Below are 11,864 nucleotides of genomic sequence, written 5' to 3' on the forward strand. Positions count from 1 at the left end.
GACATGAGTGTTTTTGTTTCACTTTTGACACGTAATACGTAAATAGTGGAGGAGATATTATGTTGCCGTGTGCTCGAACTCTGCGAGAAGTTAAACATTTTTTTTTGACTAAAACACAACTGGAACCCTAAGTAAGGCATGTGTAAAATTTGAATGAAATTGGTTGCGTAGTTCTCGAGTTTTAGGGATTCACACAGACAGACAGACAGACAGACAGACAGACAGACAGACAGACAGACAGACAGACACACATTCTCATTTTTATATATATAGATAGCTTTATTAGACAGATTGATGGAAACAATTCTCATTTCAATTTCTTCAAAGTGTATTTGATAAGAAAATCATAGACAAATGAATTTCTAGGATATTGAAGGTTGTTTAGTGATTTGTTGTATTTTATACCTTGAATTTAACACTGTTATAAAATTTTCTACTTTCATTATTTGGACAATCCTAATGTCCTCTCTCTTGTGTATCATTGTTGTAGCTGACATTGTAGATGATGTTCTCATGTACACTTGTATTTGCATGAGCCAATGACAAAGCCTTTGCTTTGAAGCTTGATCTGCTAGAAAAATCAGTCAAATCTCCCTGAAATCACACCTTACGATCCTGAAATAGAAAAGGTTGGATAATATAGTCTGAGTACATAATGCCTAAAAAAATGATGGGATGGTCATGGTCAGAATATCTTTGGTTAAGATTACAACTGACCTATGACTAAATAACAATCTTAGCTAAGTCATTTATATTTGTATCAAGTCCTTTCAGAGTATTTCAATATCTTAATGACCGTCACTGAAAGTCTTTAAATTTTGCCTGCCCTCATACTCTTCATAATTTTCTTATCCTATTAAAATGTACATTCTTTAATGTGTCATTTTTTATTTTTTCTTAGAATGTGATTTGAGAGTGATTTGTCTGCTATTTCTAGTAGGATTAGCAACCACATAGAGCTTCCTCAATGGTTGAACTGCTTCTTTTGACATCTGTAATACGTTGATGTAGAAATGTAGAAATTTATAAAGAAACTTCTTTTTATATGATTTTTATTTCAGTAGTTGTCTTGCTTTTGTAAATCGATGGCAACCAAAAATGATATGAAACCAAAAAAAATGTTTGATTTTTGACTGAAAATAAATTTAAAAGAATTATACACTATAAATGAAAATTTATTGACCGTTAGATGGTTGTGATAGAAATAGGGATGAAAATTGTTTTAGATATTTCCATCATTTAAAAAGTCATTGTTTCCAAACACTATTTCAAAGCAGATCAGTCTTTTCACTTTAGCATTATTATCAGAACTTTATGTTGTATTTTCTAAATATAATGGCAATTTTTTATTTTCTTTTATTACTCTATATTGATTCTAATATTTCAATTCTGGTAATACCATTTTTGGCCCACATTTTTCTGAATCAATATTAAACACAGTGCCAAGTTTTTAAATACTTTACCTTTCCATTCCTATCTCAAAGATATTAAAATTTGAATATTGCTACTTCCTATGATGTACCTGCAACAGTAGAATTTTCTAAAAGATAATAATCATTATGGTTTAGTTATATTTTAATTTAATTTTAAATTATCATATTTCTTGATGAAATTATTATAGTGAGACATTATTTGCCATTCTTTCATCAAAAGTTTGTATGTACACATTTTTTTTTTTATCTTTCCACAAGAAAACAGTAGCAACATTTCAAAACTTTTGCTGAAGCTTGAAATATTAGATGTCTAAATATCTGAGAATTGTTCTCAATAAAATTTTAATTGTTTTGACTATTAACCTTCTCTTTAGACATGAAATAATTTTCAATATTATATTTATATTTTTCAGTCAGTTTGATATCTAATCTTTATTGAGTATCTTATGTCTGCTGTGAAGGTAGAAATTATAAATCAAAATTATTTCTGGATGATACTGGATTTTTCTATTCTCTTCTAATGAATAATCCTTTAAATCTTTCCAATGTTAAAAATTTCAATACTAGAGTTCATCAAAGTTACAAACATTTTCTGCAATTCTTCATTTGGTTTTGCAATATTTCAATGACAAGGAGGAACAAAAACATTGTTTGGTTATGTTGTTTAGGGCAATTTTCTGAGTACTGTATAGTTTTTAATCCATTGTTTTCTCATTAAATACTTTAAAAAACATTTCAAACCCTCGTTTTTAACTTCATTCATAATAAAAGAAAATATTTTATTGCTTTTTACATATAATTAAATATTTTTTCCAACAAACTAGCTAACCTACCGATTAATGTTAGCCATGTTACTCAATTATAGAAAATAACGTTGAATCTATGTGATTAAAAGATTTAAATTCATATGCAAAAAGATTTCACTTTTGTATATATAAAAAAAATATATTTTCTCTATTTATTCCAAATATAACAAAAACAATTATAATTATGAACAAAGCAAAACAAACAAAAGTTGATCACACATACTTAACCATTAGGAGAGCCATAGGTGGATGATTTGATGGGGTGCTAGGCTACAAGCTGAAACATCAGTAGATCATATCTTGTGACTCACTATCATGCTCTGTTTCCAGAGTTATCAGTAGGTATCAAGGATAGGATAACTTATATCTGAAACCTGCTTGTAACAGTAAGTAATTTCATTCTTTGATATCTTCTGTATAATGGTAGAATTAGAGAGTGTTTCCGTAGTTTCTAGTGTCACTGAGCGCTAAGCTCTTTCAAGTTGATTTACCTTTGATGAATACCCCACAAGCTAACATTGTCTTTGATCTGTTGGAAACAGCAACTAAGTTTCCTTCAAATCCCACCCTACAATTTTCAGAAAAGAAAGGAAGATGGAATGATATAAGGCTAGATACAATATATCTGGCGAGGAAAAAAAGGATGAGATGGTTAAGGCTAGAATGTCTTTGATCATGTTTTGGTCAGTCAGGTCTGACCTGGGGTTAAATAGCTACAGCATCATGATAAAGAAGGTTTCAGTATTGTCCTTTTGAGTTTAACCCTTTAGCATTTAAACTGGCCATAACTGGCCCAAATATTCTGTGTTTTATGCTAGAACTGACCAGATCCAACCTCTCATACCTCCACTACAATGTCATTCTAAAAATAAACACAGCCCTGATCAAACCAGCTAACCCACGCCAGCATAGACAACAGATGTTAAATGATGATGATGATGATGATTGTGTGAGTGTGTAGTGTTTCCTTTGTAACTTTTAAATGATATTTCAAAATATATTCAAACAATGAATAATTCACGAGAAAACAGGCTTGAAGTCCCAGCTGAGTAATTAGAAATCTAAAACTCAGACCACTAGAATTATGAGCCATTCAGTCTTACACACGTAACAACATACATGATTCCTACCACCATCAATGCTGCACACTCTCATATTGAATTACCTGAAGCTGAAGCTTCACTTTGTCCCAACTGTGAGTTTCCTCTTTCATTACACCTCCTTCAATATAACTACTTACCTTGTACTCAGGATATTTCCTTCCTTTTTTAGTACACACTAACACCTAAATTATTTTCTTGCAGTTGAATGGTTAAAATGTTTTCTATTATTTCATGTTAAATACCGGTGGGGCTCAGAAGCTTGCTTTGCAGTCACATGCCGGTTCAGTTCCACAGCATAGCACTTTGGGCAAGTGTCTTCTACTAAAGCCTTGAGCCAACCAAGGCCTTGTGAGCATATTTGGTGAATGGAAACTGTGTGGAAGCCTGCCATGTATATATCATTTTCTTCCTTTCTCCATCTGCTTCTCTCCTTATTCCTTTCTGAAGAAGAGCATAGGCTTGAAATGTCAAAAACTTTTCCATTTTTCCTGTGCATCAAACTAATACACCTTGTTTGTTGTTTCCTCACCTGTCTTTGTCTTTTGTTTCTTTTTTGTACAATTTTGAACTATATATATATATATATATATATATATAGGTGCAGGAGTGGCTGTGTGGTAAGTAGCTTGCTTACCAACCACATGATTCCGGGTTCAGTTCCACTGCGTGGCACCTTGGGCAAGTGTCTTCTACTATAGCCTCGGGCCGACCAAAGCCTTGTGAGTGTATTTGGTAGATGGAAACTGAAAAGAAGCCCGTCGTATATATGTATGTATATGTATGTATATGTTTGTGTGTCTGTGTTTGTCCCCCTAGCATTGCTTGACAACCGATGCTGGTGTGTTTATGTCCCCGTCAGCTAGCGGTTCGGCAAAAGAGACCGATAGAATAAGTACTAGGCTTACAAAGAATAAGTCCTGGGGTCGATTTGCTCAACTAAAGGCCGTGTTCCAGCATGCCCGCAGTCAAATGACTGAAACAAATAAAAAAAAAAGAAGAAAAAAAAAGAGCGTATATGTAGGTGTGTCTTTGTGTGAGTGTTTGGCCACCCTCGCCACTTGACAACTGGAGTTGATTTGTTTGAATAAACTCTTCAAGGCACTGCCCCAGCATGACCACAGTCCAGTGGCTGAAACAAGTAAATACTAAAAAGTAAAGAGAGAGGTCAATTGCTTTTAATACCACCATTAAAAGAAAATAATAGCGGTGAGAAAAAGAAATTGAAAGAATAGTTACTGATTGTTTTACAAGGAACCTTTTGACAACATTGGGTTTTGTTTCTTGTTTCCTTTCATTTCTGCCATCTAATTTTTAAAAAGACTCTACAGCTCTGTTAGGAATAAATTAATCAACACAACCTTCGCATAAATAATGTGGCTGTTCAAAATGGCATGAGGTATATTGTTACAATTGACAGTGCAGTCATTTTTGCTGCTTGCCAGAAAGGCGACTGCAAAAATCTAAAACTGATGTTTGATCTCTGTGCACTTCCTTTCTTGCTTGTACTGCTGTTAAAATAAATGAAAGGTATTTGCAATACAAATACTTATCTCTCAAGACTCGTGCAAAGTGGTATAAAACATTATAGTTGTGCATAGTTTAACACAAAAGACTAGAAAACTTATCTTTCCTTTATATCTTTTTTGAAACTTTTTGCAATATAGAGTGAGATCCCATAAAAGACTGCCTAAAAATAGAGTCAGTAAAATAATTTTTGAGCTTGTGAAGTAGTTTACATGTAGTTCCTGAAACAGCTAAAACTCATTTTTGTCCTGAAAATGATATCTAAACAAAATACTCATGATAAAACTGTGAACCATAAAAAATACTGAATAAGCAGTATCAAGGTTTTGTTCTTGTGAAGTATTTCTATGTAATTTTTGTGGCTATTTCTGAACAGCAGCAAAGAAATGAGTCAATGGAGAACCTATATTTGGTCACTCAACCTGCTAGAAATAGTTGTTAAATCTCTCTCAAATCATACAGTTTCTTATAATAAAAAGAAAAAAAAAGATAAACCATCTGTGAAGTTGGGATGGTCATGGCTGGAATGCTTTTGATCATGGCTCATTTTGATAAGTGTTGGTCTGGTGTCAAATAACATCATCAACAAAGAAACTATCAGTTTTATGTTCTGTAAAGCAAAATCAATAAACCAGGTGTTAAATTTTAATGACTATTTATGAAATTTAAAAAAATTTTTTATGCTTTCAGAAAACTTAATGGCCAGGAGTAGAACCAATTGCAAGGATACTGTTCATTACAACAAAGTCACTCACGAACATTAATGCTACAAGTATTTTAACAGTATTTCAAGGTAAATGTTTTGTTCTCATCAAATTTAAGTAGCATTTTAAATTAAAACAATTTAAAGGAAGTTTAATAACAATTATTAGCAACACATTAAAGCACATCACCACTGCCCATATTTTGTCAATAAAAAACAGAGCTCAGACTTTTCCTTTATCTAAAACAGGTAATGTGAACGCAATCATGTGGCAAATAATGTTTTGTTAGACAACTGGAGGTAAACATTAATGGGAATTTGTTGTTCTTCATGCTTTGTCTAAAGGCATTATGAATCCAAGTTTACAGAAAAAGTTACATTTGAAGAATCATGACTGTTTGTAGACTCAATTTGTCAACATACTATGGATCATTTTTTTTATCATCATCATCATCATCATCATTTTAATGTTCACTTCTCCATGCTTACATGGGTTGAATGGAGTTTATTAAGGCAGATTTTTCTATGACCAAATTCCCTTTCTGTTGCCAGCAATCACCTGTTTCCAAGCAAGGTAATATTTTCTCATGGCCAGACATGGCCACAATGCTAATTTACAACCATCACACAATGTCAAGATGAGGAGATACAAACATGCGCACACTCATACACATACATACACACACATTCATGCACACACCCACACACGCGCACATACATACACACACACATGCACACACATACATACACACACACATACATACATATATTCATACATACATACATACATACATACATACATACATACATACATACATACATACATACAATGGGCTTCTTTCAGCTTCTGTCTATTAAATCTACTCACAAGGCTTTTGTTGGCATGAAGCAGTAACCAAACACACTTGCCATGCAGTATGCCTGAAGCAAACTTCTCAACCACACACAGCCTGCATCTCACAACCACATGTGATCAACTATTAACACTTTGGCATCACCAAAGACCGAAACTTTAGACACATTTTAGTTACATTCCTGGTGTTGTTTTCTTAATTCCTCTCACACATTTTAACTTTCGTTTATACCCTTATAGATTAAGCACTTTGGTTTGAATATTATTGTATAGTCCTTTCTAATTTTGGCACAAAGCCAGAAACTTTGAAGGAAGGGGTACGTCAATTACATCAACCACACAGCCACTCCTGCGCCTATGAAAAAATATTGAACGCTTCACGAATTTGCATGTTGTCCTTGCACAGGAGCCATGATAATGTCTGTATCATTCCAATTTTAGAATATGTACTGCCATAATATAATCATCATCATCATCATACTCATTTAACATCTATTTTCCATGCTAACATGGGGTGTACGGTTTGGCCAGAGCTAGCAAGCAGGCGAACTGCACTGAGTTCCAGTCTGATTTGGCCCTTCCTAATGCCAACCACTTTACAGAACGTTGTGGGTGCTTTTTACATGGTGCCTCAAGCACAGGGCTCTTGCAGGTCAATCCTCTTCAGCAGTGGGAGTGGTATTAACACTTCTGCTGTGGAGGCTGGGTCTTCTTGAGTATAGCCAGGCATCGGATATCTTGGTCCTTCATCATCCCTTCCATTAGATTCAGTGTTCTGAGGTCATCCTTCGGTACTTCTTATATATGTGGATATGTGTGAATGTGTATCTGTATGTGTGTGTATATATATATATATGAGAGGTATTGGTATCCAGATGACTCAAGATGTAAGTGCTATGGGAGGACCATAGTTAGACTCTCAGTTCAATAATAATACGAGTGTTGGAGTCTAATGTGAGTCTTGTGTGAGCATGTCTATGTTAAATAAAATGAGACAACAAAACCAAGGCTGTTTGGAATTTCTAGGACATTTATAAAGAGAAAGGTAGTCTTACAGCTGTTTCTGGGATATTAGGGATATCCCTTCACCAGAGATGATATGAGAGAGTTACTAGGGGGAAATAGTAGAGTTCAGTATAAGGAGTTATTTTGGCAAAGGATGGATATGGGAAGTATAGAGGGAAATAAGAGAATAAAGATAAAAATAAAAATATATGTAAGCTGTTACAGTTGCAGTTCCATTATCCAAGGAAATTGCTATGTAGAATGGGTAGAAATGCTTCTCGTCCATGGTATGTAGATTCCAATAGGAGGTCATATTTTGTTATTACAAGTGGATAGTGTCCATATAGCTATTGGGGTCCACCAGAATGAAATAGTAACCAAAGGAGTCCATAAATAAAAATGATTGAGAACCCCTGGTATAAACTGTATAAGGGAGCTATAACTCATTGTACTCTAGAAAAACTTATCATATACCTCATAATAATACATGATATTGTTTCCCTGTCTTTTATATTTAGTTACCATTTTTATAAAAAGGCTTAACAATAACATTTATATTGAACCTGATTTAACTATTTGGCATTTTAAATTCCTATTCTTCAAAGCTGAAGTATCATTTTTCAAACTGGAAATACACAAACAAGAAATATAGTACTCATAACTTTTGTGGTCTCATAACTGAGTCCATTCAAATACTATAAAATAAGACTAAAAAAATTTAAACCAATTGAGGAGAAGAAGTTATGAGAAGTCATTTTAAAAGCTATTTTGATTATAGATTTCTGCTCAGATCTGCTTCAGACTTTAATGAGTTTGTTACAATAAAAAACAAATTCATTAAACATATATTTTAGAATTTATACGGTACACTATTATACTGGTATTCTTATTAAATTTCACTGCTTTTATTACATAAACATTTTAATGCCAGCATATTAAAAATTAGTTTTAAACATATACAGCAGCAGCAATAGTAGTAGTAGTAGTAGTAGTAGTAGTAGTAGTGGTTTTTGTTTGAAATTAAATATGGGGAAAATGTATGTGCCTTTATTTATATAAATTAGTTCTATTTATTTGTTTTTAACATTAATTTTTATTCATAGGTTTATTGTCTCTGTATGTCCTTTCTCATTAATCAACATAGAAAAGTAACGTGGATTTCATCAAAATGTTAATAAGTCTATTGTTGATCTAGTGAATACAATGAAGAAAATAGATTCTACTCAAATATTTCTCAAGACAAGTGTATGTAAAGTAGATTTGTGTAGGAGTCCAATGAAGAAATTACTTTATATAATTACTGTGTATTTACCAATGAAATGATTTGCACAATTTTACATCACGATCTCTATGGTTACGAGAAATTACATATCTGTGTTACTGTTGCTTCTTTTCTGATTGGCTATTGAAATCCTGAAAAACCACCACATTATATAAAATGGATTCTATAGGCATGTTATGTCTCTTGATAGATACTTGCTTTAATCAAATTTAATTTCATTTTTCCTTTCATTCAAAATTTAGAGGTTATTTTAAGAATTTATGGGCTTTGACATTTTTGTATCATATTAAATCTGTTTTATTGACATTCATTTTGAATAAATTTTTACTAATAGCTCTAAAAATAGCAGAATCAATTTATCCTTGTTTGATTATTGATATATTGGATTTTATATATTAGCGAGCTAGTTGGTACACCTTCACTTTGACCTGTTTTGTTATCAATTAAGATATTTTGACTACACACACATTCACAAACAAACACACACACACATATATATATATAATCTTGAAATCACTTGTTATAGTAATTCATGTGTGACTGGAATATGAAAATAAAATATAAATGATAATAAATCTTGGTAAAATTTAATATAAAAATCTGAAGCTTCCATTATAAGAAATAAGAATAAAAATTACAATTGTGTAATAATTATTATCAATAATGTTATGTAGTAGTATTTTTCTTTTCAATAACGATTGTCAAATCTGAAAAGGAAACTGCTATTATAACAATCAGTTCATGGATGTTAACTTTCTACTCTCAATACTTGTATGATCTGTCACAACAATGCAGTATTCAGTGTTTGTTACTGCTGATACTACTGCTACAAACTGCTGCTGTTGCTGCTGCTGCTGCTGCTGCTGCAGCTTCCTTAATTCTCTCTCTTCTTCTTTCAGTTTCTACTTCTATGTCAGTTACTGGCTGCTGTCTTCTAGCTTTTGGTTGTGTGTTTCTTCTCTAATTGGATTCACCCAAAATGGGGTAATCAATATAGTCATAGAAAGTGGTGGCAACGATTGGTGGCTTGCTGTAGCCTTTTCTTCAGTATTGATTTGAGGGGGTTTCAGCTCCATGGTGAAGCTGGCGCAGTTTTACCATATATAGATATTTGCCTCGAGCTCTTTCTTTCCATTGATAATCTTTGTTAATACCAGAACATATCAAATAGAAAGGATGAAGATATTTTCCTCTTCTATTTCCTCTTTGAAGGATTGAGCTTACGTAGTAAAAATTTCGGATTTGTACTACTACTGTTCCATGTACAATCATTATTACAACTGCTACTATTTTCACTGTTTAAGCAGCTACATTTATTGATGTCACATTTAACTGGCAATGAAATGCAATTTTTATTTTTTTTATTGGGGGGAAGAACAGATTGATTAAAAAAAAGGTAAAACCCAACATTTCTGATACTCACCAGTAGCACATTCAGTTCCCTATTGGAATTTATCAAGGGAGAATAGCCAGCTTGGTGTGTTTTTGTTTCTTTCTTGGATTCTTAAAATATTGAAATTCTATGACCATGGAGACTAACATGGGGTCAATCAGACACAGTAAGTATTTTTCCTAGGTTTTGTAAAATTTATCAAAGTGATAGAAGAGAAAAAAAATGATTTTCCTCAATGTTGATTGTTAAAAATGTTAATAAATAAATTAAAAGCTATATCTCCTTTGTCCTTTACCTAACACAGTATTCAGAAAACAAACCTTACTTAATGAACCTTGTTATTTTCTAATATAAATGATAATAATGGTTAATTTTAGAAAATTAAAGAGTATCAATGTGGTTTAGTACATTATTATTTTCGCAGTAGTTTACAGAAATAATTAAATTTCAAATAATCTGTAGCTTAGAGTCAAAATACATTTTGTATTCCTTTTTATTTTATATATTAAATTATTTTTTTTCTACTTTCATTTGGTGTTACTCTTTTTAAAACATATTTTTAAAGAAATATTTTAAAATAATTATATATAAGATATTTCCATTTTAATTACTTGTCTACCTTTGTAATTTTTTGAGTATTCTCACAAAAAATTAATAAATCATCTATTTTAAATATTGTTTGATATACACATTTCATAATTCATTTTTGTGTGATTCAATTTTTTATGTTATCTGGCCAGGTATTCATTATATGTAACATTATCAAGTATGAATATATAGTGTCAATAATAACACGGTTTGTGTTAATGATGTTTGATGAGTTTAAAATTCTCTGTTTTGACTTATGAAACATATTTACTGATAATATAAAAGTCAACAAGAGCAGAGAAAATGGCATCTAGGAAAGCTTACATGATGAAAACTATTTTAAAAAAATCTATTTAATTACTGTAATATAATAAATAATTATCTGTAACCTACAATTAGTGGATCAGTTACCATCAGACTATTTAAGTTGAAATGAATATAGTAGTGGATATAAAACACAGTAAGGTAAATCCTAAAAACAATACCAATATTATGTTTGAGAAAGCTATATTTTTCTATTTCTTGCATCATAGAATAAGACTTTTATTTTTAATACATTGTTATTATTTTATTTAGTTTTTGGTTGGGGGTGGCTAAATGTATAACCACTAATGTCTATATGACAAGCATTATTTTCTAAGACAAATGTAAATATATGTAAATTTTAATTTTAACAAATCAAAATACTAATATATTTTCTAGCAGGACATTGATAATTTAAAATCTTAACTAGTAATATTTAAACAAAGAATGATATTTATTTGTATTATACAATTTTTGAGATATAATCAGAGACATTAACATATAATATGAAGGGAGTATCCTTTGGAATTATTATACAGCAAAGTTTGTTGCTAACAATAAATGGTAAGAGCAACCAGTATGGAAGAAAACCCCCCAAATAGTGTGTGGGCAATCATTAAGACTATTGGAGGAATTGATTTGGAATGTAGAAGGTCAGTAACTAGATATATTGACAGGCCATGCTGAAGCGAATAATTAAGAACATTGTCAGGCTATAGAGAGGTTATTTACTTCCAACATTGACTGCTGGTATTGAGTTGCTATATTGATTTAGAAATATTGACTATAACGAAACAGAAAATATATGTTGTTATATATGTATTCATTTATTTATTCAATAGATAGACATATATAATAGTGGACCTATTAC

General features: G+C 31.7%; 1 protein-coding gene and 1 pseudogene across 4 annotated transcripts in view; one reads left to right on the forward strand and one right to left on the reverse strand.

Moving 5' to 3' along the window:
* LOC106873316 (mitogen-activated protein kinase kinase kinase 13) overlaps nucleotides 1–11,864 on the forward strand; it is a 197,623-nt gene that overhangs the window by 55,366 nt on the left and 130,393 nt on the right. For 3 of the 4 annotated variants that reach the window (XM_052970022.1, XM_052970020.1, XM_052970024.1), the window contains exon 2: nucleotides 5,557–5,659. The gene's annotated coding sequence lies outside the window, so the exon portion shown is untranslated. Of the gene's footprint in view, nucleotides 1–5,556; nucleotides 5,660–9,608; nucleotides 10,269–11,864 lie in introns of those variants that run through there. The other variant, XM_052970021.1, reaches the window with a different exon arrangement.
* LOC128248628 (U6 spliceosomal RNA) lies at nucleotides 6,784–6,883 on the reverse strand (annotated as a pseudogene).

This window comes from Octopus bimaculoides, chromosome 8 (assembly GCF_001194135.2).
Source record: "Octopus bimaculoides isolate UCB-OBI-ISO-001 chromosome 8, ASM119413v2, whole genome shotgun sequence".
Lineage (NCBI taxonomy): Eukaryota > Metazoa > Mollusca > Cephalopoda > Octopoda > Octopodidae > Octopus > Octopus bimaculoides.